Source organism: Chiloscyllium plagiosum, unplaced genomic scaffold, assembly GCF_037043375.1.
Source record: "Chiloscyllium plagiosum isolate Xiang-an unplaced genomic scaffold, Cpla_swu_hap1 HiC_scaffold_9, whole genome shotgun sequence".
Lineage (NCBI taxonomy): Eukaryota > Metazoa > Chordata > Chondrichthyes > Orectolobiformes > Hemiscylliidae > Chiloscyllium > Chiloscyllium plagiosum.
Genome location: NW_028270147.1, coordinates 75887841 through 75906668, shown reverse-complemented (window position 1 = coordinate 75906668; position 18828 = coordinate 75887841). Strand labels below are relative to the sequence as shown.

Genomic DNA, 18828 nt, shown 5'->3' with positions numbered 1-18828 from the left:
CAATTGCCCACATTATTTAGACCTCTTTCAGATTCTCTTCCATGTGTCTGAATCGTGTGTTTAGACCGTTTGCTTGGTATTTTACACAACTAATCCATTTTCTTACACCATAAAATCTAATTTTTTGGAGAAGACTTAACCTGAATCTGCAGTTATTGACAACCTCTTGCGAAGTACTGTATTTGTAGTTGAAGATATTGTTGCTGTAGCCAGTCAAGACAACGCACAATGCAACTCTTGACTCTGACCTAAGGACCAAAGGCCAATTTTCCAAAGAAAGAACAAATCTCTCTTTATTCTGTAAAACTGCGAACTCCTGCTGACTGGCCATTCCTTGTAAGTGCCCACACAAGATGTATAACATGATTACGTGTTACATTCCTGCCACAGGCTCCAATGAACATCCATAATATTTCCAAATTTGTCTGTTGGGTGTCCAGTGCAGAAGCCCATTGTTATATCTAGAGTACGGAAGTGTGTTGCTGGAAAAGCGCAGCAGGCCAGGCAGCATCCAGGGAACAGGAGAATCGACGTTTCGGGCATTAGCCCTTCTTCAGGAAAGGATATCTAGAGTATCCAAAGTAAATATTACTGCAATACCACTGAGGTATAAATTCTCTTCTGATAGAGTACATGGCTTCTCCCATAAAAAAGAAAGCCTTATTTGCACATGTTTAAAGAGCCAATTTGACTCGATGCTACATGTTGGCGTTTAACCAGCTGAGCTCATATACCTTCCAAGAACAGGACATTTTCAGTTACCTGCAGCTTGTCTAACTTCCCCATACTTCATATTATTTGGAAGAAAACAGAAAGTATGTCAGAGAGTCATTACAGGGCTTCCAGTTCTAGAGAACTGCAACTGCATCTCACCCGGATGGCAAACCATTGAAAAAAAAAACTATCTGCCACGATGATTAGTTTTTTCTCAATCATCTGTTGACAGTTCTCAAAACCAGGAAACCCCAATCCCATTGTACTTTTAACTCTGTGGGAATGGTACCACACATGAAAATGATCTAAAAATGTCACCAGCTTCTGTATATTTCTTAAATCCAATGCTAGATACAGAACGGGAAAGCTCATGGTCCAAATTTAACAAGGATTATGTGATGGAACGTAATGTGTATGTTGGCAAGACAGCAGCAGTAATTCTGAAGTATTGGATTTGGCCGGATGATTTGAGTTAGAATAGTAATTATGATTGACATTTGGGCTTCCCCAAATGTCATTAGGCAGAATGATTGGATCCTGTTTGGAAAGCTGAGAAGAAATTGGGATTTTATCTACCAGAAAATATATCTGCTGAGTGTGCAGCATAACATTAATGTGGCATTGGGTTTTTAGTTGTGCTTTTTGATCGTAAGTAGTACTTTGTTTATAGTAATTTTAATTTATCTGTCATAGGAAAAATTTTAAAGTGAAATTTTATCGTGGCACTATTTTGTTTGGCAACTAGAAAATTAATGTCTTTTGAAATATATGATGGATTCCTATGGTGATTGTATCACCACAAGTAGAATTTCTCTCTCCAGCTTCTGGTCAGACAAATGATATTAAAAAAAAACAACTGCAGTAGCATATACCTTCAACCTGTGTGATTTTAGCCAGGGTGCCATGGAGTGTGGTGATCACTGAGATGTTTTATCGCAATGTTGTTGGCTCATAGCCAACATGACAATATCTGTGGGATGGTCCTTTCAAAGGATAAGGCTTGCTTTTTATTGTGTCTTTCACAATTGCTTCGCTATATTGCAAATGCTTTGTGACAAAGTAAAAAATGCATGTCCATTTAAATCTCAATAGGGACTAAAAAATGTCGACTGTTTGAATCGGTTTATTGAAAATGGTTGAAAGGGAATGGCTGATGCGGTGCATTAGCCCAGTGGCCTTTCATCTCTGGCACTGCAATTGGAATTCATCTCAAAGTGATCAAAGTGTCCATTGTTTTTGAGAATCCAATGTGAAATAAATTGAAGCAGCAATATCTGGTTCATAGCTGGATTGCCTTTCAGTCTGAGATAGGTCACAGACTGAACAAACTCAATGGAGGTACGTGCCCTCGTTTTGTTTTGTGACTTTTGGTTTTGTTTTCAGTTGGCAGCTGTTGGTTTTGTGATTCCTGTTTTCACTTCCTCTACATCCATCTTGGTTTTCTTTATTTGTTCCCTTTTCTCAGACCCTATTGCTTTACACTATCGTTCCTTTTGTAATTTAACCTCTCCTGCATATCACCCAAATACAGAAGGGATGAATTGATTCAACTATCACGGGAACAGAGGCCCAGACTGAAACTCCAGGAAACCCAAACGTCCATTTCCCACCTTGACACAAAAGGGCCACTGACCGTAAATGTTGCTAATTCTGCTTCTCTCTCCACTGATGTTTGTCTTATTCCATGCATTTTCTGTGCTTCTTTTTAAATGCACAAGGAATCGCTACACTGACAGGGTTAAAATAAAATGTTTGTTTGCTTACTTATCTACTGATTCCCCTGGTGCTGAGGTTAGAATGGTAAAGTTCTCCCTCTGCCAATTGTACCATCGCTCCCTGTCATTTTCGAATGAAAATCCATTTTGGGATTAAGTGTGACAGTGGGAGAGTTTGGAAATCATTTGGTAGAAAGACTAGACACTTGCTTTCACAACCTGAAAGTGCAACTAGTTCTTCACATGTTGGCTGCCCTTTCTAGATCTCCGAAGCAGATCAGCTTTGCACTAAAAGCGAACATTATATTCAAAGCAGGAAGTGCACATCCTCCCACAGATACGCTCCTCATAATTAGTCAGACTGATGCATAATGAAAGGAAAGTAAATGTCACAATAAGTTGGCAGTCATTTATGGTTAACTTTTCCCAGCCGACACAGCACAAAGGGACCCCAGAGAATTATAAACAGATCATTTGTGGACTGCAGAAGTTTAGATGAATGGTTAGTGCACCAAGTTAAGCCTTTGTGATTCTTTGGCATTTGAGTAAAGATTGAATCTTGGTTGGCACTGGACAGTCTTTCCAATCTCCAGCATCTTTGTGGTGCAAAGATTACTTCCATCACTTCAGGAGCAAACTTGTAGAGAAATCTCTCCAAATTTCTACACATTTGAAAAGAAAAACCGATGTTTTGGATTTGCATTGCAATCTAAACCTTTCACCCCAGGGCTTAGAAACACCCACATTTGGACAGATGTGAAATGTTTTCGCAGCTACATTCTTGCACCAAGATCAAGGTCGTCAAGATTGTTGCTGCCAGAAGGAAAGCATGTTATTTTCTCATACCAAGCAAATAAGTAAGTGCTAGATAAATATTGTTACTCAAAGGCATCGTCTTTTAAGGATTAATGCCACCAGGACATCTCAAGATTTTAAATATCAACCAATCAGGATTTGGTACAATTCTTAGAAATGAAAAGAGCATAAGACTGTGAATACCTCCAGCTTTTTCATTGAATTTGTAGCCATGGGCAGTACTTTTGGAAGGATGCATGCTCATTTCCAAAGTTGCACCAAAGCTTACTGCAACCAAGACAGGATACATCAAAGGTATTTTCTCTTAGAATAAATTGCATAATTGTATTCCACTTAATCTTCAATTGATATTTAAAGGTTAGAACATAATTGTCTTTGAGACTGAAAATATCTCACAATCGAGTAACCATATTAAACAAAGCTGAGCAGCACCATTGTGAAAGTAAAAACCTGAATTCCTATTTTTCGAGAAGCTTCCATTTTTTTGAACTTGGCGAATTTATTCTTTCCCTGTAATCTTCCCTAAATAATTCCAGGAGTATTTCACATCAGACAACATCATCAGTAACCGTAGTAAGCATTGCAGTGTGATAATCTATTTTTAATCACAGAATATCTCATAATATTTTCAACAGTAATCTCTAGTCCTTGCTCTGCAAATGAATCATTAATGAGCATTTAGTATCAGTGATTGAGGAGGAGACTTAAGATTTGAGATAACTGCAAATGAGGAAAACTACGTAATCCCTCCGGAACTACCCCAAAATTCTGAATTGTAAGTCAGTGGGTGGTTAAATTAATTACTTGGATTTGTTATATTTTTATACATTCACAGGATGTGGTTGTGGGCACCAAGATCTAGCATTTACTGCGCAACACTAATTGATACCTAGAAGGGGTGACGAGCTGGCAGTTTGAACGACTGCTGAAATGTTATACCTACTATACTGCTCGGGAGGGAATTTCACTATTTTGACCTAGGGACATTGAAGGAGTTATGTTATACTTTCAAATCATGATACATGGAGATGGTGATGTTCCGCTGTGACTTTCCCTTTGAAGTTGCAGATGAGTTAATCAGTGCAGTCAAAGAAGTCTTGGCGAACGAATAAAATAGGATATGGCCGCAGTGCATGCCATAGAGATGTGGCCATGATGTGTTGTTAGTGAAGGGTATGAATGTTGAAGGGTAGCAGATGGAGCACCAATCAAATGTGTTGCTTCACCTGGATACTGTTGAGCTTCTTAAGTGTTGCTGGAGCTGCTCTCATCCAGTCAAATGGGAAGTAAAGGTTTGGGATCTAATTGCAAACTGGCAATGATGTCATAGAGATGCTCCTCACTGAACATAAATAGTACAGGTTAAGAATATTCTATAGAAACAAAATTAAAATGAATTTCTTGGATAGGTTGGGAAGGAAGACTGTTTGAAATTTGTTAACTCTTTGCTATCTCAGTAGTTTGAGTGAGAAAAGCATGTGTTTATTCAGCAACTAAGAAATTTCACCAATTTTAATTGCAGAAAAGTCAACAATTTGCATACATGAAAAGGGCATGAATGTAAACACGGAGTGTTGAATTCAGCATAAAAATACTTCAGATGCTGAGAATAAAATTTGCCTGAAGCATATTGCAACAGCCACTTGAATATAGTCAAAAAAAATCATTGAATCTTTTTGATTAGTTCCACTTTGAGAAAGTTTATACCTGAAGAGCTTTTAGAGACCTTTCAACCATCTTGAAAAAAGTAAATCTCTATATTCATCTTACAAAGGCACCACATTGATAATAAGAAATCAAACTTTATATTAAAAACAGCAGTTAGGACAGCTTTCAGTTTTAGTACTACAGCAGCCATCTTTACAACAATGGAGATACAACAGCAACTTTAATTAAATAAGAATACAATCAGACAACAAAATGTATATGGTGCAAAGAGAATAACTCCTAACACTGAAAGTGAGAAATTTTAACTACCTATCAGCTTAGATAAATGCAATTGCAAAGATATGAAGAAAGAGTTGTCTAAAGAGGGCTCTGAAAATAGAATAAGGGAAAAGTTGATCGATGTGCTGTGGTGGATATTTGATAAAATATTTCATAAAAGCAATTGCAGATGTATGAAGAGAGCCTAAAGAATAATGGGATAATAGATAATAGGGAAAAGCAATGGATAAGCTTTGACAGATAAACAGATACTTCATAACACTCAGCAAGATTTTTTCCAGTTAATGAGAAGAATGATCTACCAATGGTTAACAAAGGTGGTCTTGGAGAGTAACCAATCCAAAACTAAAGTATAAACGACAAAAGCTAGTATAAGTCGGAAGGTTGTTTTTAGGAATCAGTAGTGAAAGAAAATTGATTATGAAGGTAAATTGGCAAGAAATCCCAGATTTCCTCCAACTTCAAGGACTGCAATCTTCCCTCTCCCGTGGTCAACAATGCCTTCTATCACATTTTCTACATTTCCCACACCTCTGCCCTCAAACAAACCCATCCCCAACAAAACCAAGGATAGACTCCCCCGGTCTTCACATTTCCCCCACTAATCTTCAAGTCCAGTGCATCATCCTCCACCACTTCTGCCACCTGCAGTCTGACCCCATCATCAAAACAATATTTCCCTCTCTAACTCTATCTGCTTTTCGCAGGGACTTCGTTCCCACCACAACTGCCTTGTCAAGTCCACATTCCCCACCAAGCCCTCCTCCATACCCAGGACCTTCCCCTGCAGCTGCAGGAGGTGCAAAACCTGCCCCTATATCTCCCTCTCACCTCCGTCCAAGGCCCCAAAGAATCATTCCAAGTCTGGCAGCGATTCACCTGCATTTCCTCCAACATGATTTATTGCATTTGCTGCTCCCGATGTGATCTCCTCTATGTCGGAGAGGCTGAGCGCAAACTCAGGAACTGTTCAAGTAACATTTATTATCTGCACACTCCAATTAACCTCCAATTAACCATCCATTTTAATGCCCCTTCCCACTTCTTCTATGACATATCCATCCTGAGCATTCTCCACCATCAACAAAAGGCCACGCGCAAACTGGCAGAAGAACACCTCATCTTCCGCCTTGGGAGCTTACAACCGTACGACCTTAACGTGGAATTCACCAGCTTCCAAATCTCCCCACTCCCCACCTCATCCCTGACCCAACCTTTCCTAGCAAACCTTGTTCCTTAACCTGATCGTAAATGCCCATTTTCCTTCCGTTTACCACGACTACCTGGTCAGATCCACACCCCCAAACAACCCACCCTCCCCTCCTGGCACCTTCCCCTGCCACTGTAGGAATTGCAAAACCTACGCCCACACCTCCCCCCTCACCTCCATCCAAGGCCCCAAAGGAGCCTTCCACATTCATCAAAATTTAACCTGCACTTCGACACATGTCATTTATTGTATTCGTTGCTCCCGATGGGGTCTCCTCTGTACTGGGGAGAATGGACGCCTTCTTGCAGAACACCTTAGAGAACATCTCTGAGACACCTGCACCAATCAACCCCACCGCACCGTGGCCGAACATTTCAACTCCCCCTCCCATTCTGCCCAGAGCATGCAAGTCCTGGGCCTCCTCCATTGTCACTCCCTCACCACCAGATGCCTGGAGGAAGAACGCTTTATCTTCCGCCTTGGGACCCTTAAACCCCAGGGCATCAATGTGGACTTCACCAGTTTCATAGAGTCATAGAGTCATAAAGATGTACAGCATGGAAACAGACCCTTCGGTCCAACTTGTCCATGCCAACCAGATATCCCATCCAATATAGTCCCATCTGTCAGCTCCTGGCCCATATCCCTCCAATCCTTCCTATTCATATACACATCAAAATGCCTCTTAAATGTTGCAATTGTACCAGCCTCCACCACTTCCTCTGGCGGCTCATTCCATACACATACCACCCTCTGTGTGAGAAAGTTACCCCTTACGTTTCTTTTAAATCTTTCCCCTCTCACCCTAAACCTATGCCCTTTAGTTCTGGACTTCCCCACCCCAAGGAAAAGACTTTGTCTATTTATCCTATCCATGCCCCTCATGATTTTATAAACCTCTATAACCTCAGCCTCTGACGCTCCAGGGAAAATAGCCCTGGCCAATTCAAACTCTCCCTATAGCTCAAATCCTCCAACCCTGGCAACATCCTTGTAAATTTTTTCTGAACCCTTTCAAGTTTCACAACATCTTTCCGATCGGAAGGAGACCAGAATTGCATGCAATATTCCAACAGTGGCCTAACCAATGTCCTGTACAGCCACAACATGACCTCCCAATTCCTGTACTCAATGCTCTGACCAATAAAGGAAAGCATACCAAACATCTTCTTCACTATCCTATCTACCTGCGACTCTACTTTCAAGGAGCTATGAACCTGCACTCCAAGGTCTCTTTGTTCAGCAACACTCCCTAGGACCTTACCATCAAGTGTATAAGTCCTGCTAAGATATGCGTTCCCCAAAATGCAGTACCTAGCATTTATCTAAATTAAACTTCATCTGCCACTTCTCAGCCTATTGGCCCATCTGATCAAAATCCCATTGTAATCTGAGGTAATCTTCTTCGCTGTCCACTACATCTCCAATTTTGGTGTCATCTGCAAACTTACTAAATTTACCTGTTATGTTCATATCCAAATAATTTATATAAATGATGAAAAGTAGTGGACCCAGCACTGATCTTTGTAGCACTCCACTGGTCATAGGCCTCCAGTCTGAAAAACAACCCTCCACCACCACCCTCTGTCTTCTACCTTCGAGCCAGTTCTGTATGCAAATGGCTAGTTCTCCCTGTATTCCATGAGATCTAACCTTGCTAATCAGTCTCCCATGGGGAACCTTTTTGAACACCTAACTGAAGTCCATATCGATCACATCTACTGCTCTGCCCTCATCAATCCTCTTTGTTACTTCTTCAAAAAACTCAATCAAGTTTGTAAGACATGATTTCCCATGCATAAAGCTATGTTGACTATCCATAATCAGTCCTTGCCTTTCTAAATACATGTACATCCTGTCCCTCAGGATTCCCTCCAACAACTTACCCACCACCCAGGTCAGGCTCACTATAGTTCCCTGGTTTGTTTTTACCACTCTTCTTAAACAGTGGCAACACGTTAGCCAACCTCCAGCCTTCTGGCACCTCACCTGTGACTATCGATGAGACAAATATCTCTGTAAGAGGCCCAGCAATCACTTCCCTCCCTTCCCACAGAGTTCTCGGGTACACCTGATCAGGTCCTGGTCAGGTGGTTTATCCACTTTTATGCATTTCAAGACATCCAGCACTTCCTCCTCTGTAATATGGATGCTTTTCAAGATGTCACCATCTATTTCCCCACATTCTATATCTTCCATGTCCTTCTTCACAGTAACACTGATGAAAAGTACTCATTTAGTATCTGCCCCATCTCCTGTGGCTCCACACATAAGCCGTCTTGCTGATCTTTGATGGGCCCTATTCTCTCCCGAGTTACCCTGTTGTCCTTAATGTATTTGTAAAAGCCCTTTGGATTCTCCTTAATCCTAATTGCCAAAGCTATCTCATGTCCCCTTTTTGACCTCCTGATTCCTCTCTTAAGTATACTCCTACTGCCTTTATACTCTTCTAAGGATTCACTCGCTCCATCCTGTCTATACCTTACATATGCTTCCTTCTTTTTGTTAACTGAAACCTCAATTTCTTTAGTCACCCAGCATTCCCTATGCCTACCAGCCTTTCCTTTCACCCTGACAAGAATATACTGTCTGTGGACTCTCGTGATCTCATTTCTGAAGCTTTCCCATTTTCCAGCCTTCCCTTTACCTGCGAACATCTGCACCCAAACAGCTTTTGAAAGTTCTCGCCTAATACCATTAATTGGCCTTCTTCCAATTTAGAACTTCAACTTTTAGATGTGGTCAATCCTTTTCCATCACTATTTAAAACTAATAGAATAATAGTCGCTGGCCCCAAAGTGCTCTCTCACTGACACCTCAATCACATGCCCTGCCTTATTTCCCAAGAGTAAATCAAGTTTTGCACCTTCTCTAGTAGGTACATCCACAGACTGAATCAGAAAATTGACTTGTACGCACTTAACAAATTCATCTCCATATAAACACTTAACACTATAGTGGTCCCAGTCTATGTTTGGAAAGTTAAAATCTCCTGTCATAACCACCCTAATATTTTTACAGATAACTGAGATCTCCTCCAAACTTGTTTCTCAATTTCCCTCTGACTGTTTCCTCATTTCCCCTCCCCCACCTTCCCCCAGTTCCAACCTTCCAGCTCAGCCCCATCTTCATGAGGGTCCCACCTGTCAATCTTTACCACCTATCTGCTCCACCCTCCTCTCCGACCTATCACCTTTACCCCCACCTCCATCCACCTATTGCACTCTCAGCTACCTTCTCCCCAGCCCTATCCTCCTCCAATTTATCTCTGCACCCCCAAGGCTCCCAGCCTCATTCCTGAAAAAGGGCTCCGACCCGAAATGTCAGTCTCCTGCTCCTTGGATGCTGCCTGACCTGCTGTGCTTTCCTAGCAACACACTCTCAACTCTGATCTCCAGCATCTGCAGTCCTCATTCCCCCTATCTTCTCCACCCTTTCCACTGACAAATCAGAGACACATCCTACCTGCATCTACCCATCACTATCCAGCCCACTTTCCCTCCCCAGCCCCACCCCCTCCCTCCATTTATTTTGCAGCCCCCCCCCTTGCCCTCCCCCCTGTCCTGATGAAAGGTTCTGAACTGAAACATCGACTCTCCTTCTCCTCTGATGCTGAACCAAACTGTGTTTGGTTCAGCCCCACTCTTGAGCCACTCTGACTCTGCAGTTCTCACCATCTCCAAGACATATTAAAAGAAAACAGCAAGGGCTTCTGCAGGTAAATAAACAGAACGCGACCAACAAAAGTAGGTGTGGGGCCCTTCGAGGATGCAAATGGGGAATTAATGATGCCGAACAGGGAAATAGAAGACAATTTGAATTAATATTTTGCACTGTCTTCACAGTAGAGGACACAGTTAACATCCCAAAGGTAACATATAAGCAAGTTGCTAATGGGAGTAAAGATTTTGTGACAATCTTTATCATGAGGAGCAGAATATTTAACAAACTAATGGGACTAAAGTCAGACAAACTGCCTCTGCCTGGTGGCCTGCACCTAAGGGTTTTAATGGAAGTGGCTGCGGAGATATCAAAGCATTTTTCAAAATATTCCAGAACTCACTGGATTCCGAAAGGATTCCAGTGGAATTGAAATCTTTTAGTGCAATGTGTCTGTTCAAGGAATGAGGGAGGCAGACAGCAGAATTGTAGGTCTCTTAGCCTAATATCTGTTGTTGGAAAAATGTAAGAGAACATTATTAATAAAGAAATAGAAAAGCTTAACATAATTTTACAGAATCAACCTTTTTTTGTGGAAGGGAAATCATGTTTGAAAAAATTGCTAGTGATTCAATACAGTATCTTTGTAATCCAACCATTGTGATTGGTTGCCTCCAGCTACTAATACGCAATTCAGTAATGTAATTGTCCATCATGAAATTAATCTCTTCACCCATTTGTATTTATGTCTCTGGATTGAGTTTGTAAGGATATTATTTTACAGGTAACACATCCACCACACGAACAGCCCAAAAGCATTTTTCCTGGTCTATTCACACAAATTGATTTATGATTTTGTAACATCCTTTGTAAGTCATTTGATGCTTTTTGTCCCCCCAGGAAACTATTGTGTCAAACCTTTTAAGTACCTCCACATTATCTAATCTGATCTCTGAAGGGTCAACTTCAGAATTTTCAATTTCTGATTCATTCTCTGCTTGTCCTGATATTTTTATTTCACTCCCTATTTCTTTCACGATCATAAATGAATTTCTCTCCTGATTATAGTTCCTGTTATATTGCCTTCATAATATGCTGAGATGACACACTCATTGATTCTTTCTCCTGTCTGGAGTACTCACTACATAATTTACATTGCTGTCAATCTATTTTTGATTTGATAAGATCCATTGAACCTTGTTTTTAATGGCTTCCCAGAAAAAGTTAACCGTTCCTTGCTTCCATCAATAATATTTTAAACATTGGCCTTTTTAATCAGTTTTAGTTTGAACTGTTGGTTGAGCACAATTTAAATGCTTTTTGGCCAATTCATACGCATCAGTCAGTTCCTCTCTGCAAGTCAAAACATTGGTGAGAAGCATAACATCTGAACATGTCAATTTTTCTTTAGCTAATTTAATTAGTCCTATCATCTCATGTCCACATATTAATCCAAAAGGACTAAACTCTGTGGACTCATTGGCTGTGCCCTCATTTGCAAACAACTGCATAAGAATTTCTTTATCCCAATCATTAGGACTTTCTTGACAATGAGCATGAATCATGACTTTCACAGTTTGATTCCATCTCTCCAATGCGCCTCTTGGTTGTGGATAAAAAGCAAAAGTTGGTAATTGTTTTATTACCAAACTAGTCGTCATTTCATTGAGTATTTGTAACATAAAATTAGAACATTGATCTGATTGCATTTTTTTGTGAAATCCATTAATATAAAAAATAATTGAGCTAACATTTCCATTAGCAGTTTTTCAGACATTTTTCATAAAGGCATTGCTTCTGGAAATCTTGTCACAGCATTTATAATTGTTAAAAAGCATTGATTTAGGTAGGGCCCCGATCCAACCTATTAAAATCCAGCTAAATGATACTTTAAAAACTGGTATAAGAAGAGTCAAGATATAGTTTTAAATGATGGTTGGGGTTCTCCACATGTAAGGCATGCGTGACATGTTTTGAGTACATCTTGACCAATAAAGGTGCTTTAATATTTTAGACTGGGGTTTTCCCAATAACTAAGTGACCTGCCATTGAATTTTATAAGCCACTACTAAATCCTGTTTACAATACTCAGATGAAATTACCACCTGATGATCTGCTGTCCAGTCCTCATTGATAGTTTTTTGAGGAAGTCTTTATTTCCTCAGTTATTGCTTGGAAAACCCTTGTGTTGTTTCTGGTTCAATTTCTGAGTAGCCTATTTGGTTTGACTCTTACTGTTCTGAATCCAAATCCAAAGTAGGTGGACTAAACATTTCTACCCTTTTCTCTTTTATCTTTTTCTGTTATATTTTCAAAAAATATCCCATCTCCCTTTTTTTATACTCTCTCTTTTCTTCACTAAGTCTTTCGGCCTGAGATCTATTCACAACTTAGGCAGAGATCCATCCTGGATGCTTCTCCCGAAACATTTCAATTTCTTTTACTTCCACTGGTTGTCCAACCAATCTTGATGACAACAATATTCATGAACCCGCCAGATTATTTCCCAAAGCAAATCATTATCTTCTTTTGGAATTTGTTTTGCTACTTCCATAACAACTTCTCCATTTATTAAGTTACTCTTTAATCTGACTCTGCATAATGCAGTAGGTCTGTAACCTCTATGTTAAACGGGTAGCACGGTGGTTCAGCAGTTAGCACTGGTGCCTCACAGTGTCAGGGACTCATGTTTGATTCCTGCCTTGGGTGACTGTTTGTGTGGAGTTCATACATTCGCTCTGTGCTTGCCTGGGTTTCCTCTGGGTCCTCCGGTTTCCTCTCACAGTTCAGAGGTGTGCGGGCGAGTTGGATTGGCCATGGTGAATTGCCAATGGTGTCCAGGGTTGCAGGGATAGGGATTTGGGTCTGGGGTGGGATGCTCTTCGGAGGATTGGTATGGACTCAGTGAGCTGAATGGCCTGCTTCCATACTGTAAGGATTCTATGATGTATAATTCAAGTAAATATTTTCTCCTTTAGAAGGCAAATAACAAGATCGGCCAGTATCAGTGACTGATTTGCTTTAGTTTCTCTCATTATATTTACTGGTTTACCTCTTTGGTTTGAAGCACGAGGGAAAAACTCCCCTTTTGACAGAAACACTTCAAACCTCCAGGATCTGATTCACAATGTCAATACTTAAAGAATTTTCATGACTGTTCCAAGCCATCTCTCCCTCCTTAGGATATTCTAAGGAAACATATTTTCTCTTTACAACCACTGCAGTTTTAATACCTATTTCTTTTCTTTGTACCCCTTTTCTGAAGATTCCTTCGACATTAATATTACTGCAATCAATCTCCTGTTTAACTTCCAGCATTCGGTTATGGTTATGTCCAGTCTCCCGACAATGGAGACATGTTTACTTCTTTATATCACTTTATTATTTAAACCTTTCGCCTTTATTATTTATGGATTCTTCTGTCTGCTCTCTAAAGCTAGTCCATTTTCTATTTGCATATTTTTCTATTCCATGGGGTGGGAGTGGGTGGGGAGGGGTTGCAGACAAACAGTCACGTGACTCCCCGCCCTGCTACAGCTTCTGGGCCGTGAGGGTCATAGTGCCCCACATCCCTGCCTGCTGCTCCTGCCCTTCCCTGTGCATGGGGACAAACTCCCTGATTGCTGAGCCCACCAGGAGGCTGCTCTCCTGCCTGGGCCTGAGCAGAAGCCTGGTCTCCTCCCAAGAGCCAGCGGCCTGGGCTGTTCCTTCCTCGGCCAGCTGTGGGGCTGACCCAGTGAGGGGCTCAGCAGATTGGGAACCCTGCACTGTCCCAGTGAGGGGCTCAGCAGATTGGGAACCCTGCACTGTCCCAGTGAGGGGCTCAGCAGATTGGGAACCCTGCACTGTCCCAGTGAGGGGCTCAGCAGATTGGGAACCCCGCACTGTCCCAGTGAGGGGCTCAGCAGATTGGGAACCCTGCACTGTCCCAGTGAGGGGCTCAGCAGATTGGGAACCCCGCACTGTCCCAGTGAGGGGCTCAGCAGATTGGGAACCCCGCACTGTCCCAGTGAGGGGCTCAGCAGATTGGGAACCCCGCACTGTCCCAGTGAGGGGCTCAGCAGATTGGGAACCCCGCACTGTCCCAGTGAGGGGCTCAGCAGATTGGGAACCCCGCACTGTCCCAGTGAGGGGCTCAGCAGATTGGGACCCCCGCACTGTCCCAGTGAGGGGCTCAGCAGATTGGGAACCCCGCACTGTCCCAGTGAGGGGCTCAGCAGATTGGGAACCCCGCACTGTCCCAGTGAGGGGCTCAGCAGATTGGGAACCCCGCACTGTCCCAGTGAGGGGCTCAGCAGATTGGGAACCCTGCACTGTCCCAGTGAGGGGCTCAGCAGATTGGGAACCCCGCACTGTCACAGTGAGGGGCTCAGCGGATTGGGAACCTCGCACTGTCCCAGTGAGGGGCTCAGCAGATTGGGAATCCTGCACTGTCCCAGTGAAGGGATTAGCAGATGGGAACCCTGCATTGACTAACACCAATATTCCCATGGAGGGAGCAGTGCCTGGGCAGGTGGTGGGTACAGGAGGTAGCCTGGTCACTGCTTCCTCTGGGTCATCATCTTATCGCCAGGGGTCAATGAGGTGGTTTCTAGGGGAAGCTGGGGTTTTTTCATGGTTGAGGTGGTGGAGACACTGGAGATATCTGCAAGACAAAACAGGGAGAAGGCTTTGTAGCAATTGGTCTGAAATGGTATGCAATGAATGAGACATACAGTGAGGTTACTGTGAGAGTGGCACTAGAATGGAGAATGGGACTTTCTTGGTTGCGAGGACATGCTTATCTCAGCCTTCCTAAAGGATTAGACCCAGCCTTAGAGTTATAGAGGCATAGAAATGTACAGCACAGAAACAGACCCCTCGGTCCAACTCATCCATGCCAATCAGATATCCCAATCCAATCTACTTCCACCTGCCAGCACCCGGCCCATATCCCTTTAAACCCTTTCTGTTCATATACCCATCCAGATGCCTTTTAAAAGTTGCAATTGTGTTAGCTTCCACCACTTCCTCTGGCAGCTCATTCCATACACGTACCACCCTCTGCATGAAAACGTTGCCCCTTAGGTCTCTTTTAAATCTTTCTCCTCTCACCTTAAACCTATGCTGTCTAGATCTGGACTCCTCCAACACAGGGAAAAGACTTTGTCTATTTATCATTTTCATGCCCCTCATGATTTTATAAACCTCTATAAGGTCACCACTCAGCCTGCAATGCTCCAGGGAAAACAGCCTTAGCCTATTCAACCTCTCCCTACAGCTCAAATCCTCCAACCCTGGCAACATCCTTGTAAATCTTTTCTGAACCCTTTCAAGTTTCACAATATCCTTCTGATAGGAAGGAGACCAGAATTGTACACAATATTAGAAAAGTGGCCTAACCAATGTCCTGTATAGACTCAATATGACCTCCCAACTCCTGTGCTCAATACTCTGACCAATAAAGGAAAGCATACCAAAAGCCTTCTTCACTATCTATCTCCCTGCAACTCTACTTTCAAGTTGTTATGAACCTGCACTTCAAGGTCTCTTTGTTTAGCAATGCTCCCTAAGACCTTACTATTAAGTGTATAAGTCCTGCTAAGATATACTTTCTCAAAATGCTGCACCTCGCATTTAGCAAAATTAAACTGCACCTGCCACTCCTCAGCCCATTGGCCCATCCAATCAAGATCCCATTGTAATCTGAGGTAATCTGAGGTCCACTACACCTCCAATTTTGGTGTCATCAGCAAAATTACTAACTATACCTCTTATGCTCACATCCAAATCATTTATATAAATGATGAAAAGTAGTGAACACAGCATCGATCCTTGTGGCACTCCACTGGTCACAGGCCTCCAGTCTGAAAAACAACCCTCCACCATCCCCCTCTGTCTTCTACCTTTGAGCAGTTGTGTATCCAAGTGGCTAGTTCTCCCTGTATTCCATGGCAATCTAACCTTGCTAATCAGTCTCCCATTGGGAACCTTGTCGAATGCCTTACTGAAGTCCAGATAGATCATGTCTACCTCTTTGCCCTCATCAATCCTCTTTGTTACTTTTTCAAAAAAATCAAATTTGTGAGATATGATTTCCCACGCACAAAGCTATGTTGACTATCTCTACTCAGTCCTTGCCTTTTCAAATACATGTGCATCCTGTCCCTCAGAATTCCCACCAAAACTTTCCCACCACCGACGTCAGGCTCAGCAGTCTATAATTCTCTGGCTTGTCCTTACCACCTTTCTTAAATAGTGGCACCATGTTAGCCAACCTCCTGTCTTCCAGCACCTCACTTGTGACTATCAATGATACAAATATCTCAGCAAGGAATCCAGCAATCATTTCCTTAGCTTCCCACAGAGTTCTAGGATACACCTGATCAAGTCCTGGGGTCTTAACCACCTTCAAGACATCCAGCACTTCTTTCTCTGTAATATGGACATTTTTCAAGATGTCACCATCTATTTCCCTATATTCTATATCTTCCATGTCCTTCTCCACAGTAAACACCGATGCAAAATACTTGTTTAGTATCTCCCCCATCTCCTGCAGTTCCATACAAAGACTGCCTTGCTGATCTTTGAGGGACCATATACTTTCCCTAGTTACCCTTTTGTCCTTAATGTATTTTAGATTAGATTACCTACAGCGTGGAAACAGGTCCTTTGGCCCAACCAGACCACCCAGACCCATTTCCCTCCGACTAATGCACCTAACACTATGGGCAATTTAGCATGGCCAATTCACCTAACCTGCACATCTTTGTGTGGGAGGAAACCGGAGTACCCAGAGGAAACCCACGCAGACACGGGGAGAATGTGCAAACTCCACACAGCGAGTCACCTGAGGCTGGAATTGAACCTGGGATCCTGGTGCTGTGAGGCTGCAGTGCTAACTACCGTACTACCCCAGTCCTGCTGCCTCTCGCATTTGGATTCTTCTTAACTCTATTTGCCAAAGCCTTTCCTTTCAAGGCTGGTAGGAGTAGGGAATGCTGGATACTAAAGAAATTGAGTGTTTGGTTAAGAAAAAGAAGGAAGCATATGTCAGGTATAGACAGGATAGATCGAGTGAATCCTTACAAGACTATAAAGGCAGTAGGAGTGTACTTAAGAGGGAAATCTCTGAACTTCCGTTATCTCATTTCTGAAGGCTTCCCATTTTCTAGGGGTCCCTTTATCTGTGCCCCAGCCTTCTCCTGTAGGCACAGAAGTCTCTCCTAATAAAGCATGATGATCCTGATGTTGGGTACCCCTCCATCCATCTGGCTTGTTTCAGCCCTACTGTAAGCTGTTTGCTCCTGGGCTGAGTGAAAGTGATGGATTGAGTGGGGTGAAAGACACTGGCACAGCTGTTAGTGCTGATGCACTGAGGCCATGCCACATTAGTTAGGAGTTTGGGGGGCATCGCGAATGATTGAGTGAAGATGTTTCAGGCATTGATGAGAGTGGCAGAGCATATACCTTGGTGAGAGGTGTGTGCAGTGATAGAGTGAGGTAGAACAAAGGAGAAGCTTGTGATCCTTCTGTCAAGCAGAGAAGGTCATTAACTAGAAATAAAGAATATCGCCAGGCCATTCAGCCCTTTGTGCCTGTCTGCTACTTGGTATGATCACAACTGATCATCCACCTCAATACCCTGTTCCAGTTTTCTCCCTATGCCCCTTAATCCTTTTTGTCTGAATAGCAATATCTAACACTTTGAGAACATTCAGTGTTTTGGCCTCAACCACTTTGTGTGGTAGAGAATTCCACAGGTTCACACATTCTGGGTGAAAAAAATTCTTCTCACCTTCCTCCTAAATGCTCCACGATATATCCTTTGAGAGTGACTCCTGGCTTTGAACTTCCCCACCATTGGGAACATCCTTCCTGCATCTACCCTGACTTTTCTTGCTAGAATTTTATAGGTTTCTGAGATTCCACCCCCCTCATTGTTCTCACCTCGAAAGAATATTGTCCTAATCAATCCAGTATCTCCTTATGCGTCAATATTGCCATCCCAGTCTTCAGTCTGGTGAACCTTTGTTGCACTCCCTCCATAGCTAGAACATCCTTCCTTAGATAAAGGGACCAAAACTGCACACAATACTCCAGGTGTGGTCTCACTAAGGCAGCAAGTATCCCTGTTCCTGTACTCAAACCCTCTCACTATGAAGACCAACTTACCACTTGCCTCCTTCACCACCTGCATGCTTACTTTCAGCAAGTGGTGTAAGAGGACCCTCGGCTCTCATTGTCTCTCCCTCTGTCCCAATCTATCACCATTCAGATAATAATCTGCCTTCCTGTTTGTTCTACTAAAGTAGATAACCTCACATTTATCCACTCTATACCACATCTGCCATGCATTTAGCCAGACATTCAACTTGTTCAAATTGCGCTGAAGCAACTCTGTATCCTCTTACAGCTTGAGTTTGTCTCATCTGCAAACTTGGAGATATTATGTTTAGTTGTCCCATCCAAATCATTAATATTTTATGAATATATTCTTTCTTAAGGCACTGCTGCCCATTCCTTCGCACCAGTGAGACTGCGCTGACCCAGATGGTGACCTTGGATCAGGCTATTAGGGTCTCCTCTAAGGAGAATATTCACCTGTTGTTTCTCAATGGACTTACAATACCAATTAGGCAAAAGTGAGGACTACAAGATGCTGGAAACCAGAGTCTAGATTAGAGTGGTGCTGGAAAAGCACAGCAGGTCAGGCAGCATCCAAGGAGCAAGAAAATTGATGTTTCGGGCAAAAGCCCTTCATCAGGAATGGAGGCAGGCAGCTTA

General features: G+C 42.5%; 1 long non-coding RNA gene across 1 annotated transcript in view; it reads left to right on the top strand.

Annotated features, from left to right (window-relative positions):
* Positions 1–2009: 2009 nt before the first annotated feature.
* Positions 2010–18828, top strand: part of LOC148149168 (uncharacterized) — a 199823-nt gene continuing 183004 nt past the window's right edge. The window contains exon 1 of the long non-coding RNA XR_015758186.1: positions 2010–2052. This is a non-coding gene — a long non-coding RNA (uncharacterized LOC148149168). The remainder of the gene's footprint in view (positions 2053–18828) is intronic.